At 34.1% G+C, this 13,052-nt stretch overlaps 1 protein-coding gene across 1 annotated transcript in view; it reads left to right on the forward strand.

The window, feature by feature from the left end:
- The window catches only part of PNSB1 (NDH-dependent cyclic electron flow 1), a 173,152-nt gene that overhangs the window by 96,668 nt on the left and 63,432 nt on the right, over nt 1-13,052 (forward strand). The gene's annotated exons all lie outside the window — the stretch shown is intronic.

The following is a 13,052-nucleotide window of genomic DNA, read 5'->3' on the forward strand; positions in this document are numbered from 1 at the left end:
TTATGAAATTTCAAGTTTCAAGTTTGAACTTATGGTTTATGAATCACATTTTAATTTTCTCTATTCATTGTAGTCAACTATATTTGGTATGTTAATGTTACATTGTTATATAATATATTGAAGTATCATTTCATAATTAGTATTTTCAATCATATATATTAATAATATTATATATATACTATGCAACCCCCTCCCCCCACTCCCTCTCCCCCCCTGAAACCCCCACCCGCTCCCCCGCCGTCCCCCTGCCGTCCCCAAATTGAGGCTTTTTTTTTCTAGCACCCGAAACTCGTCCCAACGTCCCCCCGCACCCCTGCGCCAGGCTAACATTGGGTATGGGACACAAATGTGATTTTTTATGCTTACGAGAGGTCAATTAGGTGCATCTCTTTGGGAGTGGCTTGCAATAGGGGTCTAGGGCCCAAAGTGGTTAGTACCAGGGTAACCTATTGTAAGTCATGTAACAAGTGATAACATAGTAATTAATATATCTTGCCTAGCCCTTTCCTTGAGATACACTAAAAAGATGAGTTTGAGATGTTTGCCTTGCCCATGCCTTGAGTGCTTGTATAGGCTAAGGATGGGAATGGGATGATACCTAGTGAGAGGTATGATTGGTTTTCCTCATCTTCGTGAGAGGGTATTCTGGTACTGCATGTGTCACGTTGAGGGTCCGGAGTCTAGAGTGATAGATCCAGGGTAACTCAACGCTTGAGGGTCTGGGGTCTAATGAGAGACCAGTCTAGGGTAACTCAAGTAGTTTGACCATGTGATGGTACTCCCTAGTATGTAGCCTAAGTCTCCTTCGTAGATTTTTTATTTACCTTTGATGGTGTATTTATTGGTGATGTGCTTGTTGTTGGTGTACTTATTGTTGGATGTACTTATTTTTGGTGATTTACTTTTATTGATGACAGTTGTTATTTGATGGTTATTGTTCTTTGACATGTGGCTTGTGACTTGAGGTGGATATCTTTCATTGATTTTATCTCTTGATTTCTGATATTTGATTCATTCATGCTATTTGTATGTTGACTTGGTATGTGGTGTTGGTATTGGATTAAGTGTCATTTCAATTTTGTTATCTTTTCTTTATTAGTAGTTTGTATACTCTTGAGATAGAATTGGCTTCAAGATTCCTTGCCTAGGATCATTTTATGGTTTGATATCTATTTGTGGATCGTTCATTATCTTCCCTACATGATGGGAGTGGAAGTCTGACTAGGTAACCACGCGGTCGAGAGGTAGTGTCTTCTTACCATTTGGGTCCCCCTCAGTTTGACAGATATTGGATGTTTGTTGATGCAATTGTACCATTATCATTCTTATTCTAATCTCATAGACTTCTTTTCAATTGATGTATGTACGTTATCATGTATCTTGTTTTCTAATGTACTTGTACCTACTCTCGCATACCCTGCAACACGTGGAGTGGATGTTATTCATTGAATGTATTTTCATTGTATCAGTTATACTTATGCATTTTCTTATGAGATGATGTATTTGTTATTTCGTTATGATCACAAACATTGTACTTGAAACTTAAACTGATATAACTTCTTAAACGTGACTCAACGTGATGGAACCCTTGAGGAATAGAAACTGTATTTGTAATTTCTTATGTGTACTTGATATGTATGTGTATATTGTTTCCGCATTTTATCTTGTGTTGTTTAAACTTTAAAAATATAGATCAGTAAACATTGAATCATGTTAGGTTATTTCTCTTGGGTTCCTGAGCGAGGCATTATATTGAAAAAGGACAAGAAGGGCCAAAATAAGGTAAGAAAAGTTAGAGGAAGGGAGTTCCAAGGACACATGTCAGAGACTAACCCACTCAGCACTGTCCATCGATTAAGGTGGAAAGTGCAATGAGCCCCCACCTTGTTACATAGGTGATTTACTTAGGAGTTGTGCAGATTAAAATGGAGAATTAAATAATTAAAAGAGGTGATGAAAAGTGATAAGGGGTTAACATATCATCTAAGTCACAAGATTTGAGGAACACCAAGCTTGAAGTTCGGATATTGCCGATCTTAAAACTTCCCTGAAATATTCGATTAAAATTGCTACAAAATCATATGCAAAAAATGGAATAGATGTGTTTTGCACTAAAAATTTAGAAATTTCCTTATTGATGATTTGCAATCATTTGTAGGGTTTTTGGACAATTTCTTTTCTGTAAATCATCACTGTAGAGCCCCATAAACGCACAAAAATTGCCAGTCGCTCTGCAATTTGAGTGCTTGAGTAGACCTGGAGACTTGAAACTGCAATTTCATTGTGTTTTGACAAGTGATTCTGCAAGTTTGCAACTTCAGTTGCCCCTGCAACCTGCATCATGTGAGGTTGTGTCTGCAAGCTGCATCGTGAGGTACCTCGAGAGAGATAAAAAGTTTTAGGAAAAATTTAGGTTTCTTTTAAGATATAGGAAATATAATAGTGTTGAATATTTAGTTTTAGTTTTATTAAATCTATGATTTTAAATAACTATTTTAAAATATAAAGTTTAGAAAATTAATTAGAGAACTAATTTTGTAATGGTTATTTAATACTATTAGAAAATCAAATCTCTTATTAAGAGGTAATAATGGTTATTAAGTATAAAAACTGATAATTGTTTTAAATATTAATCACAATTTCTTTTTTATCATATAATAGTTTGTAATGGTTACCTAATATTTGTTTTAAAACATCTATAATTTAGAATATTGATATATTATTGATTTTTTTATATCATAGTTCTTTAAATTTTAAAGTGTTAGAATTTATAGTTAATTAGATATATCTTAATATTTTTATTAAAATTTAATAAATAAATAAAATTATATTTTATTATGTTTTATAAAAGTATATTCCAAACAATGTAATTATAAAAGTGTTAATTGTTAAACTCTCACATGTTTAGTTTTAATTTAATATTAATATGTAATATAGCATTGGTTTTAGGCAAGAGACTACAACACAACGGTAAATTGTGAGTCTCTTAATTGGGAGGTCTTGGGTTCAAATCACAACAAATAATAATAATTAACCTTGGCTTCGGCCTCTTACTGATCAAAAAGAAAATATAGCATTGGTTTATTTTACATTAACATATTTAAATTATGTTTTTATTTTGTTATAAAGTTTAAAATAATTTATATTTTTTCATTTAAACAATGTTTAGTTAATGTTTTAGATATATTATATTATCTTGTTTTTAATTCTATAGATTGTAATATGGCTCCCAACAAATCAACTTTGGAGGCATGGAAACATGTGACTCTTAATGGTGCTAATAAAGCTTAGTGTAACTTGTGTCCAAAAGTTATTACTGGAAGTTAACAAGGGTCGTGGATCACATGCTTGGTATTATGGCAGGTAAAGGTGGAGGTGTTACTGCATGTCCGGGTGTGACCCAAGAGCTCAAATCTATTTTAGAAAAATAGCATTCATTTTCTATTGCTGAAAAGATTAAGACACAAAAGAAACAAAGAATTGAAGATGATATCATTAGATTCACATCTACTATACCTTCATCTTCATGTCTACCTGAAGTAGTAAAGGCATCAAAAGGGAGTGGAACATTGAATAACTTTTGCAAACCATGTGAGAAACAAAAAGTGGATGATTAACTAGCTGATTTATTCTATACAAGTGCGATTGCATTCAATGTAGCTAGAAATCCACTTTTTCGTGCTACATTTCAAAAAACAGGAGAGTTTGGCAAAGGGTACATACCTCCCTCTTCTGAGGCTTTGAGTTCAAGAGGTCAAAAGATAGTGACTGGGAAATTAGTTGTGGTCAAAGCCTCTTGGAAGGCAACAGGTTGCACTATATTGAGTGATGGATGGTCAGATATGTGTCAAAGGCCATAAATCAATGTTTTAGTGGCTTGTCCTGAAGGGGGTGTCTTCTTGAAGGTTATTAACACCATGAATAAAAAAAAAACTTCTGAATATATATTTTAGATATTAGAGGAAGGAATTCTTGAAGTAGTGGTTGCAAATGTGGTTTAAGTGGTTACTGATAGCGTAGCAAATTGTGTGGGAGTTGGGAAGCTGATTGTAGAGAAGTACCCGCACATCTATTGGAGTCCATGTGCAGCTCATTGTTTGGATTTGTTGCTTCGTGACTTGGGAAAATATCCTTGGATACATGAAGCAATTCATAGAGGAAGAGCAATTGCAAATTTCATATGAAATCATTGTCTCACATTGAGTCTTTACATGCAACATGCATCTAGGGATTTGTTGAGGCCTTGTGATACAAGATTTTTTCTTTTTATATCACTTTGAAAAGAGTGGTTGAAGAGAAAGCAACTTTGAGATTTGTAATTTGTTCCAATGAGTGGGAAACTTCTACACTTTTAAAAGTGATAAGGGGAAGATCATAGAGAAAATTGTTTTAAATAGCAGCTTTTGGTAAAGCGGAGCAAAGGTCTTAAATATATGTGAGCCAATTGTTGATGTGCTCTGTATGATTGATGGGGACACTCCTTGCCTTGGAATGCTTTATGAAAGCATGGATCGTTGCAAGGAAGCTATTCAAAAAGCACTAAATAATGTGGAAGTAGAGTAAATAGATATATAGGAGACTGTTGATTCCAGATGGACAATGATGCACACTTCTTTACATGCAGCAGCTTGTTATTTGGAGCCTATACTATTTCACATTGATAGACAAGGTGATGTTGAAATTATGGCAGGATTTTATGAAGCCATTAGTAGGTTTGAACTAGATCCATCAATTGCATCTATAATTAGAGAACAGTGTTGGAAATACAGGAAAGTGGAAAGAATTTTTGGAAAAGGAGCAACCAAATATGATATGACACGAGATGAGTTGCCTGGTTATAGATGGTGGGTGAGCTATGGGGCAAAAACTCCTGAACTTTAGCGATTTTCCATTCGAATATTGAGTAAAGGAGCAAGTTCATTAGCTTGTGAGAGAAATTGGAGTTGCTTTGACCACATCCATTCCAAAAAGAGGAACAAGTTGTTGTCTGGAAAGTTGGTAGATCTTGTCTATGTTCGCAGCAATTAAAAAATGCTCATGAACAAATCAGCAAATGAGTCATCTTCACATAAACAAGTTTTAGAAGACATAGCAGCACCAAACGCAAATGCGCTCGACTTTTTTGATGAGGAATTGGGTAGTGATACTGATGATGATGCTACACCATCTGATCCAAGTGCTCTTGATGACTTAGAGCTTTTTTGAAGGTATAAAGTCTTGACTTTAGATTGTAACTTTGTAAATAAAAGTTATAAAACAGATCTTTGCTATTGTGATTTCACATGTTTCTTATGTTTTATACTTTATCAATGTGTCATCATGCTTATAAAGTTGTCAAATCTATCTAGCAATTTTAACTATTTTGATAATTTATGGGATATAATGCATATATTTAAAAATAATTAAAATTATATAAGGCAAATTTAATTCAATTTCATTTTTTCTCGATTTTTTACTCTTTCCGAGCTTAATTAGAATTTTATACTTGCTGAAATTGAATTCGAATTTGAACCTTGTGACTTAGCATATCATCAAGGGGGGATATAATATCAAGTAAATAACCCATAAGCACTAAAAGCCTGCCAAGAATTAAGGAGATCCACACGAATGAATATTAAATGTAGGAAGTAAATGTGACAACCCCTTTTTCTAGGTCCTTGCTAACAACTACCATATCATCCAAATACAGTTACAACTTCACATTCATGAGAAGGCAATTATAACAGTTTTTTTTCCATGTTTATATGAAAGGGATTATCAGTTAAAATCAATTAAATCTGAAATATCATAACTAACAATTGAAGGGAAAAATCAAATAAACTAGTTTGAGGATTTAAGTTTTCCATACTCTAAATTTTGAAAATGGAATCCACCTAGGGAAGCATCTGCGAAACCCAATTTAGTCCATATATACCACTTAGGGCACAAACAGTTATACCATGATATCATAATGACCAATACCATTTAGGGCATCAAATACCACTGTATCATAATGACTAATACCATTTAGGGCATCAAATACCATTGTATCATAATGACCAATACCGTTTAGAGCATCAAATACCACTGTATCATCCATTTTCTTTCCTATTGCTAATTCTGGTAATAACATATAGTTAAAAGATACATTCATTTTCATTATTCGCATCAAAGGACAGTTATAACATCCATGAAGTAGGCTTATCTCAAGCATACAGATATATTTCATGTTCAATTGGAAGGTCAACTAATCTAACAATTTACCAATTACATTGAAGAGGAAAAGCTGATTTCATCTAAGGGAATAACTGATTCAACAATATTAATCAATCTAATATATCTTCAACTTGTAATTTCAAATATCATAAAAGTAAAATACCCGTTACCAAAAGATATTGAATACAGAATCATATCTCTATCTTGTGCAAGCCTTGGCATCTGGTGGAGAGAAGAAGCATTGTTAGGCGCTTAACCTCCCAACCGCAAAACCTTAAATATCCCCACACAATCTCATCCAAGAAAGGCCCTCCCTACTAAGAAATAGACATGGGACACCCTATCCAGCCATTGAGCATCTTGGTATTTAGAGTATCAACCCACCGCTCGATTAGAGAACAAGATCTAAACCTTGGACCTCCAAGAGCTAACTTGGTTCGGTTTTCTTTATGCAGTTTTATAATTTAATCACTTTCATTTCTGACTTTCCTTTGTTCTTACAGGGATTTTTCTCGTCCCACCCATTATTTGCTTGACCCTTCCGGTCTTGGGTGCATCCTAGGAGATCCCAAGATCAAATAAAAAACAGTTTTCAGATTGAGTACCCTGTATTTAATATTTAAGTTATGGCATTATGAGCTGATCTCATCTCAGGGGTATATTGATTAATACCTTTGTATGATTCGGGCTGATTAATTTGCACAAGATATTTTGGTGCTCTCTTATAGGGCATTTCATGCACAATGATACCAATGGTTACATTTACACATTATTCTTCTGTTCTCAAAAAGAAAACTTATAAATGACAGTATTATCAGCAAAGTTTGCATGCATGGCATCAAGCATGATGTTCGCGCTGAGTAATAATTCCATCAATTAACAATTCATGGCTTCGTAGAAACTCATAGTTTGCATAGCAATATCAACAACAAACAAAGCATTCAAATGGCAATGAAATAAGACCATTGTTGCCTAACTGTTCCAGCAATGAGAAGTATAGATAAATGGCAGTGATGCAAGCAAAAAAAATAAAATTCATAACTTGCGCTAAGTGATGCACTACCCAAATCAGCCTTTTGAAACCATAGCCGAGACACTATGAGGTGCTAATCTAGAATTTTTGGGAATGTATTCAATAGAGCTTAAGTATCTTCCAAGCCCACTACTGTGCAGAACTATCCAACGTCTTCGATAGTAAGAGAGAACTCAGCTTATTGCCATGGGATGATATTTTTCGGAGTTAAAAACAACACTCGGATAATAATGAAAAGAAGAGAGAGCTTGCATGGTCTAGGCAAGATCATAAATAAGCAATTGAAGACACTCGCTCTCGGTTATAAGAAAGAGACTGAGGTGGCGGAATATGGGCAGCTATCAGTCAAAAGAAATGACTTTCAAATCAAGAAGAGTAACTCCATTGGTTGATAAATTTAAAAGAAATAAAAGCCCAATTAAAGATGGGCAATTGCTCAAAAATAATGAGCAAAATACTAAAGATAATTATAAAGGTTCTTCTTCCACATGATATAGAATATGTGGACATCATGGTATCTTTGCCACCTCTATTTTTATGTACACATATACGTACATGTGTGTAAATTTAATCATATATTTCTTTTGTATCATTATATTGATTTATGCACATGTATGTGCAAGTATAGATGTTATGATATCATAGCGTCAATATACGAAGTATAACAGGAGGCTTCATAATGATCTCCAATAGAAAAGGTAACATTTATATTATTATTTAAATGCTTAGTGTTTTTCGTGATAAGTGTTATGAACTGAGTAGTTAGATCATAGTCATCCAAAGTCCTCTTGTGGTTGCCTAGCCGTTTACCCTTAGCTTTGGTGGTTCAGGACTCGTACCTATCTGCCCAGTGATAAGTGGTGCCCTCATATCCAATTCCTCAATATAATTACTATAACAAGTTATTATTCATAAATGATCATAGCGGCTAACCACCATTTCACTTCCTATGAATTTATAATGAATAATCAACTTTCCAAGATTTCAAGATAACATTATAATAACATCATAATGATTAACTAACATGTTCATCTTCAAATAAAATTATAACAATTAACCACCTTACCATTTCACATTATCATAAAAAAGTTTTCCTATCAAATGACTTTACATGAAACCTCAACGACTATATGAACATTTTTAAATTGAGTCAAAAATTGGGATGTAACAATAAATAAAAAAGTACTAAGTGTACAAGGAGGACCGAACAACCAAATAGATATTAATAAAAGTTCATAAGCTTTGACTTGGTAATAGAGTAGTAGGGTGTGAATTTATCAATAAAAAAGAGTAGTGTCTAGGCAAATAGTGAGAGGTAAAGGGGGAAAGTAAGAGTGGGTAACATAATAAAAGTTGTCATATCAATAGGAGAGGATTTCTAATATTAAATATACTTATTCATTGTATATGAGATTATCATCTTTTAAGCATATACATAGATTATTCAAGAGTTTGCACAACTTTGAAGTAAACATATTTTCAAGTGTGGAATCTATTCAAAGTTATCCATAGAACTTAAAAACTTGGGAAATTGAAATGAATAGAAGCAAATCCAACAAGAGAACATTACAAGTGGTATTAGAGCATAATCCTACTATCCTGTAAAGGGCGTGCATGCCAAATCAAAAGAAGGGGAATGAAGGAAAAATGAATGCTCAATTAGCAAACGAAATGAGATCATTTATGGAACAAGCAAATCACACAAACAAAGTGCTACTGAAAACATTGCAAAACATGGGAAAATCAATTGAAAACCTTAAAAATAATTCTATTGGGAGAGACGTGAGTTCCAACCATTCAGAAAATGACAATAATAAAGACTACCCATCTTGTAGCATACTTGATCCACCTTTCCTACATAGAATAGAGACATCAAGAGAAGAGGAGGAAATAGAGAAGCCTACAAATAGTGTAGTAGAGAATGCTAGAGCGTATGCTAGCCTAGAACCTGAAATCAAAGAACTCGTAACGTTCAGTGAATTTTGTAAAGGCCAAAGACATGGACCACAAAAAAGAGCATTAGTGGATTCAAACAAGGACCTTAAGGACCAAGTAAACAAAGTTGACATTCCAAACTTTGATGGATCTGGGGAAATCATAGCATATGATTGGTTGCAAACTCTAAACACTTATCTCACCTTTAGCCCCATGATGGAGGAAGATGCAGTCCAGTTTTCTATCTTACACCTAAGGGGCATGGCGCATGAATGGTGGTACTTTGGGACTCACACCTGAGGCCACCAAAATATTACCACCTATGAGGAGTTTACGCAAAGATTGATCAAAAGATTCGATAGGAAGAATCTGTAAGAAGATTTTAAAAGAGTAGCACATATCAAGCAATGAGGATCATTCGAAAGTTATACTAATGAATTCCAAAGAATTTCAGTATGAGTAACAAGAATAGATGAAGATCAACTCACATATTTAGGCATAGATGGGTTAAAAGATCCACTTAGGGGATTAGTAAATGCTCTAAAACTAGGAAATCTTGAAGATGCTTTTGAAGCAGCTCTAAAATTGGAAACCTTGAACAACCACACAAAACAATTTCATGGTAGAGATGAACAACATACAAAGGAATTTCCAAAAAAATAAAAATTATTGTAACGAGAACTTTGAACGTGGACATATATGTCGAGATGAGAAAGCCCACAAACAACGAGAAGTTTTCAATGTAAAGAATCATGGGAACCAAGACATTAGTGCATAAAAAGAAGTCAAGTTCATACAATAGAAGAAGTACTTGACACAGAAAGGTAAGGAACATCATCAAAGAAAATGAAGTATGATCAAGGGAATCTCAACAACATCGAATCAAAAAACAAAGAAGAAAGCCAATGGAGTTTTGAGGAAGTTCATCCTAAGTTACAACAATAATTCAAACCATTTTTATTGGTAATGTACTAATATCTTATTAATGTAACCTAATTCTGATCATATTGTATTTAAGAAATAAATAAATTGAATTAAAAGAGAAGACAATTAAGGGAGAATCGCTAGGGCACCCTATTATAGAGGCAGTTAAGGGAGAACTGTTGTGAAGGCATCCTACTGCTATGCAATCAAGGGAGAATGACTAGGGCACACTATTGCAAATACCTTTCTTGTGGAGTCTAAAATTAAGGGAGAATCATGAGGGCACCCTATCACAATAATAGTTAAGGGAGAACTGCTAAGAAAGCACCTTACTACTTGTGATAAAGGAGAACAGGTTGGGCACCCTATTGTAGTACTAGTTAAGGGAAAGACAACTTAATATACCCTAATGCAAAAAGCTTTCCTCTAGAGTCTACAAAAGGGAGTACCACTAGGAGATTCTGTTGTAGTATTAGTTAAGGGAAAGATGCTAAGGGAGCCTTTTGGAGAAGATACGAGACAAAAATTGAAACAAGCATTCCACTAAGTAGACCACCTTGTGTGGATACCTAACACTTTCCATCGGGGCCAAGGGGGTCTAAGTTCTGCTCTTGGGCTTAGTATGGGATTGACTTGGACTACCTTATCATGAATCTTTTTTCTTTTTTTCTTTAACAATTATATATGTGCATGTATTGATATTCACCGTGTTGTTGCATGACTCATAATCAAAAGCATAACAAAGTTTTGTAAATAGGATAAGTATATAATGTATGTCTACCTTGTGTCCACTTCATGTTTTCATGCATCAATGTGTTTGCTTCGTGTCTTCATGCATTCATGTGTCTATTTTGTGTTTTCCTTGTGTCTTCATGCATTAGTAAACATCACGCATGTATTTTCTTGCATCACTATATACATTGACCCTACATGATTAGATATGTATAAATTGTCATTGCTTGAGAACTAGAAATTTCGGGAAGGATGGACTGTCATGACCCCTCCTGAAATAAAATCCAATTATTATAAATGATAATATTATAATACTGTAACACACATCACTCTTAAATGTTAATATATAAATGACAACTATTTATACCAGTCGAATATATTAGAAACATTAAATAATATTGAGTCAATAATCACATAAAATTATAATTCCAAAGAATTTCAGTATGAGTAACAAGAATAGATGAAGATCAACTCACACATTTAGTCATAGATGGGTTAAAAGATCCGCTTAGGGGATTAGTAAATGCTCTAAAGCTAGGAAATCTTGAAGAGGCTTTTGAATCAGCTCTAAATTTGGAAACCTTGAACAACGACACAAAACAATTTCATGGTAGAGATGAACGACATACAAAGGAATTTCCAAAAAAAATAAAAATTATTGTAACGAGAACTTTGAATGTCAACATATATGTCGAGATGAGAAAGCCCAAAAACAACGAGAAGTTTTCAATGTAAAGAATCATGGGAACCAAGACATTAGTGCATGAAAAGAAGTCAAGTTCATACAACAGAAGAAGTACTTGACACAGAAAGAGAAGGAACACCATCGAAGAAAATGAAGTATGATCAAGGGAATCTCAACAACATCGAATCAAAAAACAAAGAAGAAAGCCAATGGAGTTTTGAGGAAGTTCATCCTAAGTTACAACAGTAATTCAAACCATTTTTATTGGTAATGTACTAATATCTTATTAATGTAACCTAATTCTGATCATATTGTATTTAAGAAATAAATAAATTGAATTAAAAGAGATGCAATTAAGGGAGAATCGCTAGGGCACCCTATTATAGAGGCAGTTAAGGGAGAACAATTGTGAAGGCATCATACTGCTATGCAATCAAGGGAGAAAAACTAGGGCACACTATTGCAAATACCTTTCCTATGGAGTCTACAATTAAGGGAGAATCGTGAGGGCACCCTATCACAATAATAGTTAAGGGAGAACTACTAAGAAAGCACCTTACTACTTGTGGTAAAGGGAGAACAGGTTGGGCACCCTATTGTAGTACTAGTTAAGGGAAAGACAACTTAATATACCCTGATGCAAAAAGCTTTCCTCTAGAGTCTACAAAAGGGAGTACCACTAGGAGACTCTGTTGTAGTATTAGTTAAGGGAAAGATGCTAAGGGAGCCTTTTGGAGAAGATACGAGACAAAAATTGAAACAAGTATTCCGCTAAGTAGACCACCTCGTGTGGATACCTAACATTTTCCATCGGGGCCAAGGGGGTCTAAGTTCTGCTCTTGGGCTTAGTATGGGATTGACTTGGACTACCTTATCATGAATCTTTTTTCTTTAACAATTATATATGTGCATGTATTGATATTCACCGTGTTGTTGCATGACTCATAATCAAAAGCATAAAAAAGTTTTGTAAATAGGATAAGTATATAACGTATGTCTACCTTGTGTCCACTTCATGTTTTCATGCATCAATGTGTTTGCTTCGTGTCTTCATGCATTCATGTGTCTACTTTGTGTTTTCCTTATGTTTTCATGCATTAGTAAACATCATGCATGTATTTTCTTGCATCACTGTACACATTGACTCTACATGATTAGATATGTATAAATTGTCATTGCTTGAGGACTAGAAATTTCGGGAAGGATGGACTGTCATGACCCCTCCTGAAATAAAATCCAACTATTATAAATGATAATATTATAATACTATAACACACATCACTCTTAAACAAAGTAACGAGAATCGGAATCGGCACGGCCGAATCGAATCGTGAATCGGGGGTGAATCGCCGGTGAATCGGCAATGAATCGACAAATTTGAAAAAACCCTTTAAATGTAGAGATTTTAACAATTTAAGACTTATTTCATGCACCCTTTATTGAATATAACTTAAACACACTATAACATATCAAATAGAAGTTGAAACTTAACATATATAAACTTAACAATTAGAAGGCCCTTTAGGGTTATAACAAAGAGGAAAGGTA

The sequence above is a fragment of the Cupressus sempervirens genome, chromosome 10 (assembly GCF_028749045.1).
Source record: "Cupressus sempervirens isolate cs-2001-9-10 chromosome 10, ASM2874904v1, whole genome shotgun sequence".
NCBI lineage: Eukaryota > Viridiplantae > Streptophyta > Pinopsida > Cupressales > Cupressaceae > Cupressus > Cupressus sempervirens.